This window comes from Canis aureus, chromosome 16 (assembly GCF_053574225.1).
Source record: "Canis aureus isolate CA01 chromosome 16, VMU_Caureus_v.1.0, whole genome shotgun sequence".
NCBI classification, from domain to species: Eukaryota; Metazoa; Chordata; class Mammalia; order Carnivora; family Canidae; genus Canis; species Canis aureus.
This window is the reverse complement of record NC_135626.1, coordinates 14,055,116-14,074,728: the sequence shown is the minus strand read 5'-3', so window position 1 is coordinate 14,074,728 and position 19,613 is coordinate 14,055,116. Positions and strand designations below refer to the sequence as shown.

At 38.6% G+C, this 19,613-nt stretch overlaps 3 pseudogenes; 1 reads left to right on the top strand and 2 right to left on the bottom strand.

The window, feature by feature from the left end:
- The first annotated feature begins 322 nt into the window (after nucleotides 1-322).
- On the top strand, nucleotides 323-2,066 carry LOC144285432 (general transcription factor II-I pseudogene; annotated as a pseudogene).
- A 2,299-nt stretch (nucleotides 2,067-4,365) lies between these two features.
- Nucleotides 4,366-5,343, bottom strand: LOC144285256 (olfactory receptor 1D2-like; annotated as a pseudogene).
- A 12,549-nt stretch (nucleotides 5,344-17,892) lies between these two features.
- On the bottom strand, nucleotides 17,893-19,339 carry LOC144285431 (cyclin-J pseudogene; annotated as a pseudogene).
- Nucleotides 19,340-19,613: the final 274 nt, after the last annotated feature.

Sequence of the window (19,613 nt, the reverse complement as noted above, 5' to 3'; positions counted from 1 at the left end):
ATCCAGTTTATTAGCAAAGCACTGGATGACTAGTCCAATTCCTGGGAGCACATTCCTTTAAACTATATATTTGGATTAAACTATAATTATTAAACTATACATTTGGTTTCTTATTTCAATCTTTCAACTTCTAATATTGACCACAATTAATATGAAAATTAATATTCTTTAGGTCAAATAAACAGATGCAGCCTTTGACAGAACTGCCCTTATTCTTGGGCAAAAGGGGCCCTTCCACTGGGCCACATTTGCCCCACTTGGCACTCCTGACATTTTGGGCTGTACAATTTCTTGTTGTGGGTGCTGTCTTGTGCACCATAAGATGTTCAGCCACATCCCTGGCTTCCACCCACTTGTTGCCAGTGGCGTTACTCCTCATCCAAGCTGTGAGAACCAGAAGTGTCTCCAGACGTTGCCAAATGGCCTCACGTGTGGTGTGGGGTGAATAATCGCCCCAGCTGAGATGCACTGCTTCGGAGTGCTCTTACAAATCACAAATACACATCGGTGCCTCCTCCACTGGGGATCTGGAGCTCAGTAATGGCACAGCAGGATCCAGAACCAGAAAGATCACTCTTGCAATATATAGCATTCAAGCCCCAGGGAAAGAGTCCATCACTTCACTTGCCCAAGGTCTTTGAGACAAAAGCAAATACATTTTAATGTTGTTAAGTCTTGTGTGCTGTGCTTCTGCTGATGGTGGTGGTGGACACTGCTTCAGAGTGTTGGGAGGGTTAGACCAGTGGAGCTCTAAGGTTAGAGAAAAGACTAACTTGTCAAGCCCTCCCTTTCATATAGCATGTGTGCAATGGACTCTTGAATGAATGAGTGTTGTTTCTTTTTCTTTTTAAAAATATTTTATTTATTTGAGAGAGAAAGACAGCAAGCGAGCATAAGCAGGGGAAGTGGCAGAGGGAGAAGGAGAATCAGGCTCCCCACTGAGCAGGGAGCCTGATATGGGGTTTGATCCCAGGACCCCTTGATCATGACCTGAGCTGAAGACATGTGCTTAAATGATTGAGCTGACTGAGTTGTTAACAATCCTAGATTAATTATTTCCTATTTGTCTCCTGGAATGGCTAGTAAATACTAAAGCCTTGCAGTCCCTGAAAAGACTATGAAGCACTAGGAGAAATTCAAAAGTTCCTGAAATTGAAGTCACTATGGAAGGCTCTAATAATAACAACTTCAAACCTCAGCAGTTCGAACCCCTACTCACTAATTGTTCTAATGTTCCCATTAAGCTTCAAGGGAGAGAGTTTTCCTTTGAGGCCTGGAATTGCCAAAATCATAGACCTAAAACAAAAAGTTGAAAATCTTTTGAAAAGAAAAATGCTGTGAAGCTCTTGGCCTTAAGCAAACTGTGAAAGTACCATTTGCATTATTTGAAGGCTTGCCTGAGGGTGTGCCATTCTGTCTGCAGTCTACTTTTGGCTTTCCGAGGCTGGAGAAGATAGAAACAAAGCTAAAATTAAGTTCGTCACTAAAAAGCCTGAAATGTTTGAGGCCGCAATTAAGGAGAGCACCTCCTTCTCGGAGAGCCCTACAAGAAAAATATTCATCACCCAGTGTTAATACTACTGCATCAGGGGTTGAAGATCTTAACATTATTCAGGTGACAATTCCAGATGATGATAACAAAATAGTATCAAAAGTTGAAAAAGCTAGACATCTCAGAGAAAAAGTTAATGACCCCTTCAGTTGAAAATTTGCTGAAGCTATTGTTATGGGTTTCCCAGTGAAAGTGCCCTGCAGGAAAATCACAATTAACCCTGGCTATGTGGTGGTTGATGGCATTCCTCTTGGAGTGTCATTCAAAGCCTCCAGTTACCTGGAAATCAACTCCATGCGAAGGACCTTAGATTCTGCTGAGTTCATTAAATTCAGTCATTAAACCATTTCTAGGACTTGTGATTAATAATCAGTTAGTTCATCAGAGTGTGTCAAAAGGCCCAGTGATGCAAGAATCAGCTGAGCCAAACCAGTTGGAGCTTCCTGCAACAGAAAAAATAAAGGAAACTGATGGAAACCCTTAGATTAAGCAAGAACCAGACCCTACATTGTAGATTCTTCCCTCCTAGTCTTGAAGTATCAGTAGGTCAGAAGAGCTATACAGACCTGTTACTTCCCCAAGCTGTGTAATATGCTTGTTGTAACAGAAATATCTTCCATAAAAACTTTTTCCTTCTTTTAGATAGAAATGTCTACTTTTCAGCAATTCTGTCAATTGAATTAAAGAGCAGAGTGACTGTAGATTTGGAATGGCTGGTTTACTGTGGAATGTATTATAAGGATTTTACAACAATGCTGGAAAAATGACAGGGATGAACCTCATCAGATATTTAATGTGTCAACAGGGCCTTCAACTATGGTGTTTATTTCCCAATCAAGTGACGATCTTACCTACTGGAACATCTCAGCTTCTGCAGCGAAGAAAGCACCTGTGATAGTCCAGTCCTTTAGTTTTTCTATTTGAAAAATCATTTAAATGATCCTTTTGTTCACAGCTCTCCTTGATGACTGAGTGAATAGTTAATATCTACATATTTGACTAAATCTTTTCCTAAGCTACCTATCATGGTTCATATGTTTTATTTTATCATAATTTAAAAACCGCCATCTGGATCAACTAACAGCCAGTAAGAGGTTAATATGTCAGCAGGTGGCTTACAGACAGAATACAGAGAATCTCTTCCACATTTATTTTTCATCCAAGTAAATGGCATGGTGTACCAGAAGTTTATTTATTTATTTATTTATTTATTTATTTATTTATTTATTTTTAAGTTTTTTTAATTTTAATTTTATTTTTTAAAAAGATTTATTTATTCATGAGAGACACAGACACAGGCAGAGACACAGGCAGAGGGAGAAGCAGGCTTCATGCAGGGAGCCCGACGTGGGACTCGATCCTGGGACTCCAAGATCACACCCTGGGCTGAAGGCAGTGCTAAGCCACTGAGCCACCTGGGCTGCCCTGTACCAGAAGTTTAAGATCAGTATGAATGTTTGGGCAAACTCAATGACATTAAACCCTCACTATAATGTAACCTAGACTGTGGTGTGGATTTCTTTGGAACACTGTCCCCGCTTGGCTCAGACTCAGGGGTTTTCATAGCCTTCATTATTTTATAACTCTACTTGTAACATTGAGGCTCTAGTGTGGGGAGTGAGGGGTCAATAAGCTAATTATGTACCCTCTGATATTCTGGACCATTTGTGGGAGAATCTTAAGTGTGTTGTGATTTCACTGACAATGAGAGCTGGAAAATACCAGCTATAAGAGAAGGTGGAGTATGTGATGGCCTAGAGTTTTCATTAGCTTTATCAGAATATTCACAATGGAGAATTACATTACATAGTAGCAGAAATGGGCATTTTATGTGTTGCTTATATTTTACTCCAAATTAAACTATAGGTATAGGGTAATAAGTAAAATGCATCTTTTCACAACACCCTCTCCCCTAAAAAAAAGAATAAAAAAGACTTGTGTTATGGCTTATCATGTAATCTACCCTGTAGAATGCTTTGTGGCACTGTAGAAGAATGCTTATTTGCTGCTGTTTTATGGAATGTTCTATATGTGTCTGTTAGGTCCATTTGGTCTGTAGTATTTCCAAGTCTGCTGTTCCCATTTTCTGCATGATTTATCTGCATGAATTATCTATCCATTGTTGAAAGTGGGGTGTTGAAGTTTCTTACTCTTATTGTTGCTGTCCGTTTTCCTCTTCAGGTCTGTTAATACTGCTTTATGTACTTAGATGCTCTTAACTTGGGCACATATACATTTATAATTGTTATATCTTCATGTTAAATTGACTTAAAAAATCATTTTATAATATCCTCATCTCTTGTGACATTTTGACCTAAAGTCCTGTTTGTCTGCTATAAACATAGCTACTTGTCCTCTTTAGGTTGCATATAATGTGGAATGTCTTTTTCCTATCCGTTCACTTCCAGCCATTGCATTCTTAAATCTTAAGTGATAATGTCTTGTAGTCAACATATAGTTGTGTATATTTATTTTATCCATTCAGATATTGTATATCTTTTAGTTGGTGAGTTTAATCCATTTACATGAATTATGGATTCCAGAGCATGGTGGCAATGTGGTACTGTGGTCACATAAGATGAAGGATCTTATCCTACAAAATTCTGGTATTGGTGCTAGTGTGATCTAATTTATTTCCAAGGCCTTTGTGACAGGAGGACTTTGGGTTATGTATACATGTTTTTCCTTCACCACAGATATATACATTCATTTTGAACCAGAGCTATGTCCTAATCACTCCTGTATCCCCCATAGGATAATGCTTTGCACATGATAGAAAATTCCCAGCCTCCACTTCAGCATCCATAATTACCTCATGTCAACCTCTGGAAGGCTTTCCCTAGGAACAGTCTTCCCAGAGCCCCATGCATGTCCTTGTTCTTCAGGCTGTAGATGAAAGGGTTCATCATGGGGGTCACCACAGCATACATCATTGTGGCTACTGAGTCCTTCATGGAGTAGGTGTGGAGGGGCTGCAGATATACCATACCAAGTGTCCCATAGAAGAGGGAGACTACAGCCAAATTGGGGGGGGGCACAAGTGGAGAAGGCTTAGTACTTGCTAGAGGCTGAGGGCATTCAGAGGATGGCTTTGACAGTGTGGACATAGGACATGATCACAAACCCTAAGGGGGTCAGGAAGATAAAGATGCCTGTGGTAATCAGCAGTATGTGAATGCTCTGGGTGTTGGAATAGGCCAACCTTAGCATGACACACATCTCACAGAAGATGTAGCGGATCTTCCAGGAACCAAAGAAGGTCACTCTGGTCATAAGGAGGGTGTGGGTAAGGCCACAGATGACAGAAAGTGCCCAACACAAGGTGAGGAACAAAATAGAGAGTCCAGGGCTCATGGCTGTGACATAGTGGAGGGGGCGGCAGATGGCCACATAGTGGTCATATGCCATTGTGGCCAGAATGAGGTTGTCCAGTGTCACCAGGGAGACCAAGAAGTAGAGCTGTGTTAGGCACCCTGCATAGGAGATGGCTTTGTTCTGAGACTGAAGGTTTGTCAGCATCTTGGGTATTGTATTGGTGACAAAGAAGAGGTCTGTGAAGGAGAAGTTGGCCAGGAAGGAGTACATAGGAGTGTGCAGGCAGGGATCAGAGCCAATGGCCAGGATGATGAACACATTTCCCACCCCTGTAACCAGGGACCTGGACAGGAACATCCAGAACTGGACCTGTTGTTGCTCAGAACTGAGATCCCCAAGAGTAGGAATTCAGAGACTTCAATGTGGTTGCCTCCATCCATTTATCCAACTGTCTGCAACATCAGTACCATCAAATGTCTGCTAAATGTCCTTTGTTGAATAAGGACATTCAGATAAGCAAAATCAATGGCTTTTTTAGCATTAAAAAATATCTTAATTTCATAAAAACATCATTAAAATAGACTAAATTTTATAATTTCTTTTTAAATAAGAAGGAATAAGAGACACACAAAAAAGAACATAGAAAGTCTTTATGCACCTAATCATTCCAACAACTTCTAATTTGGCATACTCAATATTCTAGGGATTATGTCAATGTCATATGTGAAACGGTATCATATTGTACTCTTGCAGTGCTTAAAGACTCAAATGTTGTGTTGGGATAGTGTATATTGCATACGTTTTCAAAGACATTTTTTAATAGTAAATTTATTTTTTATTGGTGTTCAATTTGCCAACATACAGAATAACACCCAGTGCTCATCCCATCAAGTGCCCCCCTCAGTTCCCGCCATCCAGTCACCCCCACCCCCCGCTCTCCTCCCCTTCCACCACCTCTAGTTCGTTTCCCAGAGTTAGGAGTCTTTATGTTCTGTCTCCCTTTCTGATATTTCCTACCCATTTCTTCTCCCTTCCCTTCTATTCCCTTTCACTATTATTTATATTCCCCAAATGAATGAGAACATATAATGTTTGTCCTTCTCCGATGGACTTATTTCACTCAGCATAATACCCTCCAGTTCCATCCACGTCAAAGCAAATGGTGGGTATTTGTCGTTTCTAATGGCTGAGGAATATTCCATTGTATACATAGACCACATCTTCTTTATCCATTCATCTTCCGATGGACACCGAGGCTCCTTCCACAGTTTGGCTATTGTGGACATTGCTGCTAGAAACATCGGGGTGCAGGTGTCCCGGCGTTTCATTGCATCTGTATCTTTGGGGTAAATCCCCAACAGTGCAATTGCTGGGTCATAGGGCAGGTCTATTTCTAACTCTTTGAGGAACCTCCACACAGTTTTCCAGAGTGGCTGCACCAGTTCACATTCCCACCAACAGTGCAAGAGGGTTCCCTTTTCTCCGCATCCTCTCCAACATTTGTGGTTTCCTGCCTTGTTAATTTTCCCCATTCTCACTGGTGTGAGGTGGTATCTCATTGTGGTTTTGATTTGTATTTCCCTGATGGCAAGTGATGCAGAGCATTTTCTCATGTGCATGTTGGCCATGTCTATGTCTTCCTCTGTGAGATTTCTGTTCATGTCTTTTGCCCATTTCATGATTGGATTGTTTGTTTCTTTGGTGTTGAGTTTAATAAGTTCTTTATAGATCTTGGAAACTAGCCCTTTATCAAAGACATTTAAAGCAAGATATATACATTATAAATATGGGTATTACACAAAGAATACAAAGAACAAAGAATGGTAAGTAAAACTATTCGAAAGGAAAAGGAAAAATTATTTGCTGAAATGAGAACTTATCTGGGAAATCTAAGATAATCAACAGATTTGCCATTAGGAATAAAAAGGGTTTACATTAAACTGGACAATTACACAGTACATGGACCCCAATCTAATGGCATTCTCATAGTCCTATCATGCAATTATTAAGATTATATGGTCAGAACGCTTGAATTCCAGACTGAGTCTTGCCACATGTGAGTTGTCTGGTAAATTACTTGAGCTCTTTAATAGCCCATTTCTTCATGTGAAAATGATCCTGGTAAAATTAAGGTAAAATTAAGGTAAAATTAAGTAGTAATGTTCTTAACATTGGGATCTTGTCTGCAATGAACAGTCAAAAACATTGGCTATTGCTTTTATATGTAAACAATAATTAGAAATAGTATAGAACATAATGTGAAGCAATCACATCCACATAATCAGCAAACAGGTCCACAGATTAAAATGTTAGCAGGATGAAAAAAATGTTAGCAGGAATCAGGAACTTCAAAATCTCCAGTGAGGTATGATGTAGAAATTTAATAATAGATACATGATGATACCAAACAGAAAGATAAATTTGTTGTAATGGTACATTTTTCTTTGAATTAATCTAAAATCTAATATATTGACTGGGTGACGGGCACTGAGGTGGGCACTTGACGGGATGAGCACTGGGTGTTATTCTATATGCTGACAAATTGAACACCAATAAAAAATAAATTTATTAAAAAAATAAAAATAAAAAAATAAAATCTAATATATTGAAACAAAATTGTAACATGGCTTTAAAGAAATAAAAGATAATCTGTCATCTACAAATAAGCACGAAAACAAGCTAAGAAAATGTGGAGAAACAGAAAGAACGAGGTATTGCTTTGTCACATATCCAGGACTCTAAAACAGTGTGTACTAATGTTAGAATGAAAGATGAATAGAACTGGATAGATACTTTAGAAACAGAGCCAAGTGTATGTGGGATCAAGTGGATTATTATGATAAAACTTGAAATTAGTAGAAAAAAGTTGCACCATGCAATGAATGTCATTGGGACAACTGTCTATTATTTGGGAGAAAATCTAAATCAATGTCTTTATCTTACCAAATTGCAGCGATAGTAAAGACTAAACTACCTATTGCATCTTTTATCCTCTTGAAAATGTGATGTTTAAGAAGTAAAGATTTTACAAATAAAAATAAATAAATATAAATAAATTATATCAAATCCTACCAGAGTGATAGGTAGTGGAGTGATAGATAACTACTATTAAGATTTTGGTGTCTTTGGGACACCTGAGTGGCTCAGCAATTGAGCATCTGCCTTTGGCTAAGGGTGTGATCCTGGAGTCCTGGGATCGAGTCCCACATTAGGCTTCCTGCAGGGAGCCTGCTTCTCCCTCTGCCTAAGTTTCTGCCTCTCCCTCTGTCTTTCATGAATGAATAAATAAAATCTTTCAAAAAAAAAAAAAGGTTTTGGTGTCTTTTTAATTGAGGCACAAAAGGCAGAATAAGCCAGTTTTGTCAAGCATTGGGTAAAGAGCCTTGCAGAAAGAGAGCTGTATGTACAAAGGCCCTGAGGTGGGAAAGGTCTCGTTCCGTTTAAGGTACTAAATAAAAGTCAGTACAGCTGGAGGCTTAGAGATTTTTCTTATTCTTCTTGCATAACCTGTATAATTTTTTCTTTACTCTTTAAAATTTTAATTTTCCAATCTTTTTCATTGGTGTTTCTCCATCTGATAGAGGGTCTTTTCCAATCTAAAATTTATTTCTCCCTTCATTTTATTGCATTCTCTCATTATTTTATTTTCCTACATTTCTTGAAATTAATACTATAATGGATATATATTAATGTTTCATATTGGGAAACTCTAACCCCCTCCAAATCAGTAGCAAATCCAAACTTACCTCGCTGAAAATGAACAGACATATTAGAATCACAGTCATTTGAATGAATTAAAGAGTCTAAAAGTAAGTTATCATTCTAAGTAATCAGATGAATGGTCCCTTTATGCAGAAGACTTTTTTAATGAAAAGAGAGAAACATTAAAAATTTGATTCATTATATCAAAGTAGGAGAATATTGCATCTATCTAAAGAGACTGCTTCACTTTTAGGAAGTCTTGCTTTTGTGTGAAAAATAAGAAGATTTAACACAGAGTAAGCAATTAACTTCTGGCATGACAGTGTGAGATGCTCCAGTGTCCAGTCCACAGGAAAACTGGTAGAAATATAGAAATATGGTAATTTAAAGTCACTGGAAATGATCCTAAGACTGAACAGCAAATGAAGAAACATCTATTCAAGAAACTCTTAGAAAATTCAGTGGAAAACACCAGAAGCTGTGGCATTTAAACTAAGATGCTCCCTCTCCCTCCTCCTAGCTCATTGATATGGGGACTTCACTCTAGACTTCTACATCCCAAAGCCACAGATCTCTTTATACCCAGAAGAAAAGCTTTCTTCCCAGGAGAGCAGATCTTTGGTGCTCCTAGTCATGCCCCCAGCTACCTGTTGCTGAGGTTAAGTCCTAGACAAGTGTAGTTAAGAGGTGGGTCCTTTTTCTGCTTAGCTTCCACTTCTTGAACAGAGGCTCTACCTTGGTGTGGAGTGCTGAGTTTATAGAAACTCCAATGGTCCTTGCTTATCCTGGCTTATGGAGTTGTTGATTCTACACCAGGAGAGGTAAGCTCCCTCTCCCTGGAACTCAGGCTGCTGCCTCTCTGACAAAGTGCTCAGCTTCTAGGGGCTGTGGGGTGACTTAGAAGATTGCTAATTTCCTCACCCCCAGTTCCAGAAACATGGTTTAGAAATTTGCTTGAGTGTAGAAGCAGTCCTAAAAAGTAGCTCTTAATTTATTCTCCCAAGAATTGAGTTCATTTGCAACAAAGCACAAATTCAAGCCTAAATGTGCTCTCAAGAACAGCAGAAAGGCAATTGGTATATATAGCCTAGGCTGTAGGCCAGTTACTGCACCATAGAAAATGGAGAAATAAGACAGCTGGAAAGAACCTTCATAGGGGCAGAAGAAATATTAAGCACTGAGTTAAAACACTATTCCTTCCAAGGAGTCACAATTTGATAGGATTCATTGTATGGCAATTTAAGTCACCAGAGAATTGCTGAAAATCATAGAACAACCAGCTGTCAAGTAGTGGAGTTTAATAGCTGAATGCTGTGAAGGAAAGAGAGGAAGAACCCTCCCAATTCTATGGTTAGCTCACAGTGACTGTAGGCATACTCACAGCTGTGCTGTCCCCAGGAGCAACACCAGAGGTTTAACACTGTGGGGATAAAATTGACTGCAATAAAATAATTCAGCCAACACTAAAAAAAAAATAAGTAACATAACAAGATTCAGAAGGGAGGCTCAGTACCTAGAGTTGCTGCAATGTAGTATCTAAAATGTTCAGTTTTCAACAAATTCTTATACCTTAAAAAACAAAACAGGGAAATATGACCTATACAGCTGGATAAAAAAGCAGGTAAGAGAAACCATCTGTGAGAATGATGAAATGACAGCCCTAACAGAAAAAGACTTCAAAGAAGCCATTAAAAGTATGTTCATAGAACTTAAAAAACTCAACACTCGCAAACAATCCAATTTAAAAATAGCAGAAGACATTTCTCTAAAGACGATGTCCAGTTGGCCAACAGACAGATGAAAAAATGCTCAACATCACTCATCATCAAGGAAATGCAAATCAAAACTACAATGAGCTATCACCTCACACCTGTCAGAATGGCTAGCATATTTTTTTTTAAAGCACAAGAAACAACAGGTGTTATTGAGGATGTGGAGAAAAGAGATTTCTTGCACTGTTGGTGGGAAGAGAAACTGGTGTAGCCTCTGTGGAAAACAGTATGGAGGTTCCTCAAGAAGTTAAAAATAGAGCTACCATATGATTCAGCAATTGCACTACTGGGTATTACCCAAATAATATAAGAATACTAATTCAAAGAGATACTTGTAGCCCTATGCTTATCACAGCATTATTTACAATAGCCAAAGTATGGAAGCAGCCTAAGTATCCATTGATTGATGAATGGATAAAGAAGAGTGGTGTATATATATAGATAGATATATATAGATATATATAGATATATATAGATATATAGATATATATAGATATATATACTGTTCATTCATAAAAAAATGAAATCTTGCCATGAATGGAGCTAGAAAGTAAGTATAATGCTAAGTGAAATAAGTTAGTCAGAGAAAGACAAATGCCATATGATTTCATTTATATATGGAATTTAGAAAAACAAAAACAAGTTAGGAAAGAGAAAGAGAGAGAAAAAGACAAATCAGGAAATAGACGCTTAACTCCAGAGAATAAACTGATGGTTACCAGAGGGGAGATGGGTGGGAGATGGGTGAGATAGGTGATGGGGATTAAGGAATGCAATTGTGATGAGCACTGGCTGGTGTATATAGAATTACTGAATCACTGTATTGTATACTTGAAACTAATTTAACACCATATATTTATTAACTGGAATTAAAATAAGTACTTAAAAATTAAAAATAGGGATCCCTGGGTGGCGCAGCGGTTTAGCGCCTGCCTTTGGCCCAGGGCGCGATCCTGGAGACCCGGGATCAAATCCCACGTCGGGCTCCCGGTGCATGGAGCCTGCTTCTCCCTCTGCCTATGTCTCTACCTCTCTCTCTATCTCTGTGTGACTATCATAAATAAATAAAAATTTAAAAAAAAAATAAAAAAAAAAAATAAAAAAAAAATAAAAATTAAAAATAAAAAAGATTTAAAATAGAAAATAAGGTTTATAAATTTAAAAACAGAGTATATTCATAGAAAAAAAGGAAAACATTCAAGGAAGTAAAAGAAAGGACAAACATTATATGTTCTCATTCATTTGGGGAATATAAATAATAGTGAAAGGGAATATAAGGGAAGGGAGAAGAAATGTGTGGGAAATATCAGAAAGGGAGACAGAACATAAAGACTCCTAACTCTGGGAAACGAACTAGGGGTGGTGGAAGGGGAGGCGGGTGGGGGGTGGGGGTGAATGGGTGATGGGCACTGGGGGGGCACTTGATGGGATGAGCACTGGGTGTTATTCTGTATGTTGGTAAATTGAACACCAATAAAAAATAAATTTATTAAAAAAATAAAAAATAAATAAAATTCTGTAGAAAGATTGATATAGATTATGCAAGTTGAAAAAAGAGAGAAAATTAAGAGAGCCTCAGAGAAATGTGGGACATCATTAAGCACACCAACATATGTAGTAGGAGTACTGGAAAGAGGAGAGATAAAGAGAAAGAGAGAGAGAGAGTAAGACAGAGAGAAAGATATACAGAAAAATATTTGAAGAAATAATTACTGAAAACTTCCCAAATTGGTTGAAAAATACACATCTAGAAGCTCAATAAACTCCAAGTAGAATAAAAAGAGGATTCTGCAGATGTATCATCATAAAAAAGCTGAAAGGTGAATACTAAGAGAAATCCTGAAAGTAGCAAGAAACCAATAACTACTTACACAGGAACCATAACATTAACAGCTCACTTAGCAAAAACAGTGGGGTCCAGAAGGCAGTGGGATAACATATTTGAAGTATTAAACAAAAGTTAAAAAAAAAAGCCTATCAAACAAGAATCACATGTCCAGTGAAGCTACTTTCCAAAAAAGGAAATATAAAATATTTCTCAGGTCAACAGAACTGAAAGAATTTGTTCCTGCTTCACAGAAAATACTGAAGGAGTTATTTTGAACTGAAAGTATAAGTGACCCCAGGTGTAATTCACATGCACACAAAAAACAAAGAACAGTGGTAAAGGCAATTAAGCAAATATAAAACACAGTATAAATGCTTATTTTCTCCTTTTTGCCTGAATCAATTTACAAACCAAGTTTACAGAATAATATGTATGTGATATATTGTTGAGTCTATAGCCTATAGATGTATATAATATGTGTGTAATATATTGTCAATAGCAGCACAAAGAATGTCAATGGGATCAAAGCTGTACTGATGAAGGAAATGACTACAGAGGGTAAAGTAATAATTATAACAATATATGGTTCAGCTTGTAAACTAATAGATGTTATACTATAACCATAATAGTAGAAAAAAGAGGGAAAAGAGAATAGATCTACATAAGAATAATGTTCCTATACATCACTGGAATTAAGCTAGTATAGGCCTGAAGTGCTTCTCACATTTTAAGATGTATATAGAAGAACCTAGAGCAACCACTGAAACGAACAATCCAAACCTTAAAGAATATAGTTTCAAAATCATTAAAGAAATTAAAATGCTATATTAGAAACTATTCACTTAATGGAAAAGAAATCAGTTAAAGGAGGAATAGAGGCACAAAAAGACATGAGACGTGTAGGAAATGTTGTTATTTCTTGGTCTTTGTGTTCTTTGACACTTGCCCTATCCTACATTTTGCTTGAATGTCTGTTCTCCACAATACTGTGAGTGCTTCAAGAGCAGAGATGGTAGCATTACTTGTACCCCAGGACCTTGCATGGCATCAGACACAGCATAGGATCAACATATGAAGGTGGAACTGAACTGTACAGGGTATTAGGCATTGTGTGCATTCGAGATAAATGAATGAAGTACAGTGATCAGCTCAATAACTTAAATGAATCAGCAATACTACAGATAAAATGCAGTAATTAGAAAAATCAGCCAGGGTGACAGAGGAAGTAGGCCTGTTCTGGAATTTCAATCTGGAATATGATGAATTTGAAGTAGCAGTAGGACAAACAAATGCAGATGTATGGAAGATGAGTAACCCAAGAGATTAAAATTACTTGGGGCTCCAGTTTGGGGGAAGAGCAGAAGGCCCAGCAGTTAACAAATGAATAGATTTGTTATCTTCACAAAGTTGAATCCCCATGTACCCAGTGTGGGTGGTACAGTGGGGGGGGGAGGGGAGGACATTTTGAATCTGAAGTTTGGGTTCAAGTCCTAGTGTAACATATACAACTGTTTTTCTGAACAACTACCCCTTTGGAGCACTGATTAGAAAATGTGTTGCGTTTTATATATGTTAAAATATTGTATTTAGTTCATACAATATCACAAGTTGACTCTAATATTCCAACTTCTTGAATATGAGTTAATGAGCTTACCAAGTTGCTCAACCAGGAACTGATAGAGTCAGAATGAGAGTGCCCCTCTTATTCCTCCAAAGTCCATGCCCTCATCACTTTGCCATACAATAAATAAGACAATGCCTAGCCTAATGGAGGTTTGGAGAAGAGCTGAAATACTGTACACAGATGTACTTCTCCAACCTAAATGGGAATGACTGTAAAGGAAGTCCTATTCTTAATTTTTTCTCCAATTTCTGACTATTTTCCACTTCCTCCAGTAGGAAACCCTGCTCTCAGGACAAAGAGACATCAGGGGCCCTAGTCACCTCTTCATCCCCAGCCTGGCTCTGCCCACCTGTGTCTGCAGAGAGTGACCTAGATGCAGATCCATTTGTGGCTGGCTCCTGGGTCCTGTTTACCTGGGGAGAGATGAGTGACAGAAAGTAGCATCATGGACTTCCCATACATGGAGTATGATTTGTCCAAGTCAGCAGCTAGGGAGTCAAATAGAGACAAAGAGAAGAGCTAGTGCTCTGCCAATGAAGGGGGCTGGTGGGGAAGTGGATTCTCTATCACAAAAGGCATTCAAACATTATCCCAGAGGCTGAGTGGTCATTTCAGAGCTGATGCAAGCATTTATTTATTTTTTTTTTATTATTATTATTATTTTTTTTATTGGTGTTCAATTTACTAACATACAGAATAACACCCAGTGCCCGTCACCCATTCACTCCCACCCCCCGCCCTCCTCCCCTTCTACCACCCCTAGCATTTAGTGGAAGTAGGTGTAGTTAAGATCTCTTTGAACTCTGAGATTCCAAACTGTAAGAGTAATCATGTGATAGACCTCTGGCATTTGAGTGAAAATGGGAGTAATTATTAGCACAGGCTCTAGAGACTTTTTGTATATACAGCTTCCCACATTTGTTATTTGTTACTGTAAAATTCACCTATGGTTCAACACCACGAATGAGATCATTTATTCTCCCAGTACTTAAGGGAGGGTTTTAACTGAAGAGATCTGTCCAAGGTGGTGGAATGATTTAGTGGCAGGGATGAGGCTTTGACCAGGAGTTCCAAACCACATGTTTGCTTTGTTAGTCCAGAACTGGGAGGAGTAACCCTGAAAACTTGAGACTAGCAAAAGAAGGACTGCTTGCCTCTTAGAAAAATAGTTGACTGATAATGGGGACTGATGGGCTAATTCCAGAGACCACTCCAAGACCCCTGCCCCCCAAATGGCCTAAGGATGAAAACAAGCATGATGGTAATTCCCAGAGTGACCCCAACCCTGAGCACACCGGCTACCACCTCAGTTTCTGTCCTGGAGACAAAGGTCTTTCACCTTCTTAGACCTTATCAAAAAGAAGCATACATACAAAGAAATAAGATACCAAAGGCGAGAACCAACAGATGAAATGCATACAGGGACTCCAGACAATATAATAATCAGACACAGAAAAAAACCCCAAAGATTTTCGTTTATGAGCTAAAACCAAGCCTGAAAATTTGGATAGGAATTTTGACAAATTGACAAAATGTGAATAACCAGAACTCACATAAAAAACACATTGTTAGCATTTCACAATTATGTCCTCTTGCAGCCACTGTTCCTGCAAGACTAACCACTCCTAATAGCATAATTTACTTTTACCCATATTTTACTTTATATAAATGAAGTTACATCATTTGCGCCTATTTCACTTAACGTTACATATGTGAAGTTTATCCATATTGCTGCATGTGGTTATAAATAATTCATTACTGTATAATGTTCTGTTATGTGACTATACCACTAAAAGAAATCCATTCTATCTTGATAAGTACTAACAGTTTCCATTTTTGGCTGTTATGAATAGTGCAGCTATGCATACTCTTGGGCATCTATACTTTGTGCTAAGTGATTTATTGTTTTTTTTTTTAAATGTTTATTTTATTTATTTATTTTTTTAATTTTTATTTATTTATGATAGTCACACACAGAGAGAGAGAGAGGCAGAGACATAGGCAGAGGGAGAAGCAGGCTCCATGCACCGGGAGCCCAACGTGGGATTTGATCCCGGGTCTCCAGGATCGCGCCCTAGGCCAAAGGCAGGCGCCAAACCGCTGCGCCACCCAGGGATCCCTGATTTATTGTTTTAACTTTAACATTTAGATGTGTTATTAATCTAGAACTGATTATGATATTTGGTGAGGTAGAGGTCAAAATACATTTTTCCCCCACAAGTGTGGATATCCAGCTAAATATTAAATATGGTGTATTTTTCTGTTTTTTTTATTTTAAAAATTATTATATTTTTTTTTCCAAATTTTTATTGAAATTCCAGTCGGTTAATATATAGTGTAATATTAGTTTCAGGTGTAGAATTTAGTGATTCATCATGTGTATAGAACACCCAGTGCTTATCACCACAAGTGCCCTCCTTAATATCCATCACCCTCTTAACCCATCCCCCTGCCCACCTCCCCTCCAGTACCTTCAGTTTGTTCTCTATAGTTAAGAGTCTGCTTCTTGGTTTGCCTTTCTTTTTTCCCCCCTATGCTCATAAGACCTAAATGTGAATAGGAAACCATCAAAATCCTAGAGGAGAACACAGGCAGTAGCCTCTTTGACAATGGCTGTAGTGACTTCTTACTAGATATATATCCAGAGGAATGTTGAGGAAGCAGAGCAAAACTAAACTATTTCATCAAAATAAAAGCTTCTGCACAGCAAAGGAAACAATCAACAAAACTAAAAGGCAATCTACAGAATGGGGGAAGATATTTGCAGACGACATATATGATAAAGGGTTAGTATCCAAAATAATAAAGAACTTACAAAACTGCATACCAAAAAAAGCAAGTAATCTAGTTAAAAACTGGGCAGAAGACATGAATAGCCACTTTTCTGAAGAAGACATACAGATGGCTAGCAGATACTTGCTTACTTTAAACAAATAATAATGTGGTATAGTCTTCAGAGTAGAGATCTTCTACATCTTTTGCTAGATTTATTCTTGTTTGTGCCTTTTATTAAATATTTCCCAGATTTCAATACCTACAGAAAAATAATTGTCCATACCAATAATTATATTATGTTATCATATATTTACTAAGCTAGTAAAATGAGTACAACAGTGAAACATTATTGGTGAGACTGTGAGTAAAGAGTATATTTTGATGACAAATTGACAGTATAGAACATGAACTTTAAAATTATTCATATGTATGTGTGGATGTATTTACTTTTAAGAATGTATGTAAGGGGAGTAAATCACATGAAAAATAGTGCATGTTGAAATGATTTTTTTTAATATTCAAAAATTTGAATTAATCTTCAAATAGTACAGTAGGGTAATCTTTGACAAAACTATGGTGTGAGGGTGTGTTGACACTTCTTAAAAGGTATAGCTATGACACGTGTTAACTGTGTTGTTACAAACATATTCACATACAAAATATAAATATGAAAGAGTAACATAATTTAAGTTAAAAGGTAGAACAAAAAATATTGGTGAATATTTACTTAAGCAGTGAAAGATGCATGTTTATCAATGAATTACGAGAGAGTATAGGACAGTACAAATCTGTGTGTTTTAAGTTAATTGGGTAAATTTTTACTTTAAATCTATCTATCTAGCTAGCTAGATAGCTAGATAGCTATTTCATTGGAGTTAGATTTGCCAACATATAGTATAACACCCGGTGCTCATCCTGTCAACTGCCCCCCTCAGTGCCCATCACCCAGTCACCCCATTAGGGCCAACATTAGGCCCAGAGCCCACCAAAGGTCAAATCTCAATTAGAGTCTGTCCAAATTTTCTGTTGTATTGAATATTTTTGAAATATTTGGATCATCAGCCAGGGTTTAAAATTTTTATCACACAGGGATGTGTTTTAACAGGATTTGATATACATATTGTTAAAGTGTTTGCAGTGTTTGTTCAGTCCTGCCAGGTATTCAAGGTGCACTGAAAGGGAAATTCTGTCTTCCTGATGCTGGTATCTGAAGAGTTCTGATGCAATCTGGATCCCTTTCCTTTCGAAGAGAAGTTTACAAAAAGCTTGCCCCAGAGCTTCAAGTCCCAGAACAGTCTAGGTCAGGAATTACCTTCACATAAAATCACCTTTCAAAGCATGGAGTAATGCAAGGGTAATGTTCATTTATCTGATAACTCTGGTTATAAGAAACATTCGGACAGGGCTTCACTTGTACTGGTATTGCCAGTGACATCCCAATACCAGTCTGCAAATATCCTCAGCAAACAAAGGATATTTTGGGGACTTGTTACGTATGTTGTACAGCAGAGAGATTTGTCGTCTATATGACTTCCAAATCCTGTAAACGAAGCATTTCAGTGTTGTCATTTTCAGCTATAGACCATCCCACGATTATTGCTTTTACTTTTTCTATTAAGAGATGGCTCTGTATGTCAATTATTTTTCAATAAAATTGGGGGAAAAGGAAAAAATATGCACACGCCCGAGGCCCTGAACACTGGCTTGGAAGCCAGCAGGCCGGGTCTGCAGTGTGTCCAGTGTGTCGGGCGAGGTGTGTGTGGTAGATCCGATCTGCGGGCAGCCGGGCCCCTCCGCTACAGGATGGCGGTGCTGCAGGGAGGTGTGGTGCGTCTGATGGGGGCAGTGGGGCTGCTGGAAGTGAGGCTGGGAGGCCGACTGCAGCTCACTCAGCCCGCCGGCCCGGACCCTGCCTGTGCTGTTTGTTGGCCTCCTTGACATCGTTATCATGTGCGATCAATAGCGGTTCAATGCACTGCACTAAAAAGTCCCAGGAGTAAGCAGGAAGAGGATGCAGTCTTGTGAGCCACGTTGGAGAAGGACGAAGTATAATCCTTGAAGAAGCCACACATGCAGCAGCTTGCAAAGATACTTCCAGGAAATAATCTGCATCCTTGGCCATGTAGAGTTTCTTTTTTTCCCCAAGCAAATCATCGGCCAGCCATCATGAAGCTCTGTTTGGTGTACTGCTCCGGAGAGATAATACTCCATGAAATGGGCAGCTGCTGGAAGGCAGAAGTTCCACTGAAAGGTTTCTAATAATAACAGTTCCATATGTAGCAAATTTTGCTCTGTTAATAACAGATTCCTATTAGTTAGTCATACAACCCAGGCTGTTGAGCTGTTCCAGCTTAGGCACCCTATCTTCTTTTTCTTCAGGTTTACTTGCTAACAGTGGACAGGAAAGTGCAACTAAATGCAGCTGCTGGATAGAGAGGACATATCGATCCATAAATGTCCGGCAAATAGCAAGATGTTGGGCAGAAGGGCAGAGGGTGAAGCGATTGCTCACCAATGGCAATCAGGTCAGCAAACTACCTTCTGAGACGCAGTGGAGGGGACGGACTGGCCTTTGTAGGAAGGCAACTTCACGCTTGACGTCCCCGCCACCACTTTCCCTCCAGCTCCATGGGACCGGGCTGCGGCCTGGCCAGACGCAACTTCGGGGGGAACCTTGGCGCTCACAGCCCCAGCCCCGTGGGCGGGGGAAGCCGGCCCGAAGCGCCCGCCTCAGCTGGGGCCCAGCACCAGCTCAGCCGCCCGTTCTCCATCTCTGTTGTGATCTTCTTTTATGTTTCCTTCCCTTCCCCTATGTTCATCTGTTTTGTTTCTTCCACATATAAGCAAAATCATATATTTGTCTTTCTCAGACTGACTTATTTTTGTTCAGCATAATATACTCTTAGTTCCATTCATATTCTTGCAAATGGCAAGATTTTATTATTTTTGATGGCTAATATTCATATATGTTCATATGAATTCATATATAAATAGAGTCATATATATACCACTTCTTCTTTATTCATTCATCGGTCATGGACATTT